The 5,006-nt window shown below is 34.3% G+C and overlaps 1 pseudogene; it reads left to right on the top strand.

Annotated features, from left to right (window-relative positions):
- Positions 1–3,864: 3,864 nt before the first annotated feature.
- LOC107676141 (gastrula zinc finger protein XlCGF57.1-like) overlaps positions 3,865–5,006 on the top strand; it is an 18,731-nt pseudogene continuing 17,589 nt past the window's right edge.

The following is a 5,006-nucleotide window of genomic DNA, read 5'->3' as shown; positions in this document are numbered from 1 at the left end:
ATATATATATAATTATTATTATTTTGTTCACCACCTTTTCATTTGACTAAATTTGTTGCTCATTTTATAAACTTATTTTATTGTCCAGTTTTATTTAGTGCTCATTATTTCATACTTTTAAATATATTGGAAGCTATGAATTGGTTTTGGGGGTTTCCATGTTAAATTTTTTTTGACAGAGCTGCCTAATAAATTATATTTCACCCCACACATCAACATCAACTCTTTTACCTTTATTTCAATCCAATATCGCATAATGATCCAAAATTGGATGAAAAAAACCCCTAGACAAACTGACAATAACTACAGCATTGTTAAAGTGGTGATGACATGAGAAACCAAAATTCCCTTGATCTTTTGATACAGAAGAGGTCTTTGTATGCTTAATACATTCTGCAAATTTCACAACTTAAAACGTCCTCATCATCAATAAAAAAAATTATTTAGGTAATAATTAAAATTAATTATTAAAGGGTTAAAATAACCCTCAGAAAATGGCTAGTTTTAGATCCTATGGGACAAGGTGATGTCACCCGGGCACAGTTTTTGCATAAACACTGCCTCCAGAGCAGCATATCGACATAGGCCCTGCCCACTGGTGTTTAGCCGCTAACAGCTGACACTTGTTTACGCTGAATGCGAGTGTCAGAAATTACAATCACTGCCGGTATCTTGTCTACACTGGATACAGTATACAGATGCGCATTCACTTTCTGACACCGTCCACACGCTTGAATCTGTCGTCAATGGGACAAAAGGAGTGAAAGAACGTTCGCTTTGACGCGTTTGGTCTAAACAGCTCGTATGCTTCTTTGTACAAATATAAGAAAGATCTCAGTGTAAGGAACAAGTGGACAGTTTATTTTTAATGGTTTAAAATAATATTTTTCCAAATTTTTATGATTTTTTTTTTGTTTTTTTTTGCTAAAAACTTTATTAACATTATAAGTAAACCTCAAGGAACATATTAAAGGTCCCATATTATCAAAACTGAAATTTCCTGGCTTTTTTCATGATAACTGAGGTCTAGGTGCTATGTAACTACCATATAAGTTTCAAAACAGTCAGTCCACAGTAAAATTCACACAGCCTGCATAAAATAGCTGTGATTTTTCACGAACCGTTGTGACTTCCGTAAAAAGTTGACGTCAGAACTACACAGGCAGCAGATATGCGATCAGATTTCTAATTTGAGGCTGTATTACGTCGATTCTGGCACCCAACATCACAACTAGATAATATTTTAAGCTCCTTATGTAGCCGAATCTGCGCTGGTTTGAATGGGCCGCCTCACGTTTCCCCTTTGTTTTGCTGCCTCCAGCTAGCACTGTGACGTCGCTGACCCTAGTTACCTGTGGTTGGCCTCAGAAAAATAAAACTCCAGAAAGGTGTAAAATATGGGACCTTTAAAATAATAATTTAAAAAATCCATGTCATGACCCCTTTAAGTCTTATAGTATCCAAATGGTTATCGCCTCAGGGTCTGTACATTCACAGTGCAGTGTATCTTATCCTGAAGGTAGGAGCAGAATAGCTTTCAATCAGAGTTGGTTAGTTTACTGTATAATGAAATATTGATCATGCCAGTGTTTAATTAAAATATAATTAAGATAATTTAGTTTAATTAAAATATATTAATGTTTTTGAAGTTGTGTCAAACGCTATCCAGCAAATAATAGTAAAATTCTTAAACAACCTATGTGACCACAGACAAGTTTATTTACTGAACAACCTACAGGTTTTTGAGCCAAATCACCAGAGCCATATTTGATGAACTGGTTCAAAATCTCAGCAGGAAGTTCTCCAGGAACAGGGCCACGTAATAAAACAATGAAGATATAGAAACACTGTATATCATAATCTGTTATACAAATGAATGTGTTATTTCCCAAGACAATCACAAGTCTAAGATGGTGCTTGGTTTTGTTGGCAGCTCTGTTGTGAAAAGATGAATCAGCTCTTTCAAGTCTGGGCAGGTGAATTAAAGGGTTAGTTCACCCAAAAATGAAAATTAGCTCATTATTTACTCACCCTCATGGCATACTAGGTGTATATGACTTCTTTCAGACGAATACAATTGAGGTTATATAAAAAATTGCACCGGCTCTTCCACGCTCTATTATGGCAATGGTGTTTCTTGTTAACAGTCCAAAACAAGTCCAATAAAGTGCATCCATCCATAATAAAAAGTGCCTCATACGGCTCCGGGGGGTGAATAAAGGTCTCCTGTAGCTAGGGTTGTAACAGTATGAGATTTTCACAGTATGATTATCGTCTCAGAAAATATCACGGTTTCACAGTCTCACGGTATATATTAAACAATAATTCTTATCAGTAACAATGACTCTTAAAATAATAAGAACAAGTTATTTGAGTGAACAAATCCTTTATTACAACAAACTTGAAACCATTTTAATGAAAGAATTGAAGTCTCCCTTCTGAAAAAAATAAATAAATTTCGTTTTAAAAAACAATTAAAAAATTAAGCTATACACCTTATGTATATCTATATCACACTTTAACATTTTAATTAATGTTTTCAAATGTCATCACATGAAAATTTAACAACTTTTATTTTTGGCAAAGTTCTGCACAACAGAGGTAGGCTACTAAGTTAAAACATGGACAAACATGATATTCCTTAAAAATAATGTTTAAATAAATAAATTATTATAAAGAATATTATTATTGTTGTTATTATAACTTTTAAGTACATTGAACAATGCTAATATATTTGTCATAATTCCAAGTTAAATCGAACTTTTTTTTTGACGGGTTGTAGCAGACCTTTGAGTTTCAGAGTGTATTTGAAAATGTTTTTTCTCAAATAAAACTAGGAAATATTTAAGTTTTCTCTCAGAGCAGCTCTGCTGATGTTCATGTTTATGTAGACGCTGAAAACACCAGTGTCATGTACTTCAGTGTGTAGTAGACATGCAAACAGCGCCACTCAGAGACATGCAGAAACAAGCAATTATTTATATAGCAATCTCTTCGCGCTTTAATATTCACAGACGCATATTATATCTATTTTTGATTTATCCATCCATCAGATTGCGCATTTTACGCGACATCCTCGTTATACTGTAAATTCCATGTTCATGACTACACCGGGATTCCCTCTGCATCAAGGAAATCATACGGCCTTTATTTATACATTTTTATAAATGCGACACACCTTTATCTGCGCGGAGGGATGGTGTCCGTGAATATGAGTGAAGATGTTGGATGTATTGCCTGCTTTTGCAGCTACTTTGCGTCCACTTTTTTTTTTTTTTTTTTTTTTTTTTTTATATATCTAAACTGAAGATTTTTTACTTTTTTTCGGTGGGGATGGAAATTAGATATAATCTCTGTCCCTGTCATTTTCTCCGCTGCATGTGCGTGTAAGCAGCCAAGTAATGCAGAGTGAAGCTGCTGAGTAGAAATAAATTGTGATAAAAAAATATATATATTTTTTTTAATTAATAAAAAAAAAAAAAAAACGTAGATATGCAAATGTTCATGGTATGATAACCGTGCACGTTCAAACCGTGATAAATCGTCAATCGTTACAAACCTGTAGCGGATGTATTTTTGTAAGAAAAATATCCATATTTATAAGGTAATAATCACTTTTCGCACTTCTTATTATGGATGGATGCGCTTTATTGGACTTGTTTTGGACTGTTGACAAGAAACATCTGCCCATTGCCATAATAGAGCTTGGAAGTACCAGGATAATTTTTAATATAACTCCGATTGGATTCGTCTGAAATTCTTTGCCTATAATAATAATAATAATAATAATAATAATGGCTGCAACCACTATAGTGTTTACGGTAGTTCTTTTTGGTAGGGTGAATGCGGTAGTTTCCAGCCTCACGTCCTTTATGGATGGCATGGCTTTAGCTTTGGATTCATGGCGGCGTGTCTGCTGAATAGATAATGCCAGGTGGCTGTGATTTCTTTCTCTAAGGTAAATACAAGTTTTATTGGTTATGTTGGCTGTAACACTTTTAAAATGCGTGACATTTTGTAATCACGAGCGATAAAATATTTTGTGCAGACGGCAGTGATGGTGTGTGCCAGAGTTGAAAAACTGTTGTCTTAGCTGGTGCTATGTGATTGAAGTGTATGCGTGTTTTATATTGTACTGTATTTATGTGTTATTAGATGTGTTATAATAATGAGCACAATAATGAGGGTGTTTTGAAATAAGACAAGCAGTGTATAGTGCTTAAATATACACTTGAAGACTGCTACGTTATATTTAGCCTATCACCTAGGCTACTATAGATAAATGTGAATTAAGTTTGACATTGGAAACATTAAAATATCGCTTTGTCATGCTCTTTTAATTACCTTGACAACATGTAACTAATTATTTTATTACTATGAATGTAGTCACTATAAAGTTGAACTATGGCCCTATTATGTTGCATGGTAGTTATATAATTATTATTTGTTTTAATATATTATTGATAATCTCAGATTGTTAGAAAAATATGTCAAAGCAGTTATATAGTCTTTCAGCATCTAAGACTCAAATAATGTGCTTACTACAAACCAGTGGCGGCTCGTGGGTTTTAAAATAGAGGAGGCACACTAATTGTATTGGTCTGGGATCCCTGCCGATTATTATTATTTGCTTAACCACTTTAAAATGGCTTTTTGGTTGCTTTTAGTCATAAAACCTAAAGAAAACGACACGCATACAACAAGATAATATAATATAATTTCACTTAACCTGGCCTATCACTTGCCCTAACTTGAAGCAAACATCCATCCCTTCTTAAAAGTCTGTGTTAAAAGAGAGCTTCCTGTTGTGCCATTTAATTAAGCCGACTGCTGTAGCCTGTATCCAGTTAGGCATGTTTTCCCTTTTTTTAATTTGTATATATACTGTTTGAATGACAGCTTGGTAAATCTGTTGGCGATCAAATATCGCTACTCATAAGCAGGGCCGCATTAAGACTGCACTGGGCCCCGGGGCTATGACTTACTGCAGGGCCCCCCCATCACAA

The sequence above is a fragment of the Sinocyclocheilus anshuiensis genome, unplaced genomic scaffold (assembly GCF_001515605.1).
Source record: "Sinocyclocheilus anshuiensis isolate Anshui unplaced genomic scaffold, SAMN03320099.WGS_v1.1 scaffold3649, whole genome shotgun sequence".
Classification (NCBI taxonomy): domain Eukaryota; kingdom Metazoa; phylum Chordata; class Actinopteri; order Cypriniformes; family Cyprinidae; genus Sinocyclocheilus; species Sinocyclocheilus anshuiensis.
This window is presented reverse-complemented; position numbering and strand designations above follow the sequence as displayed.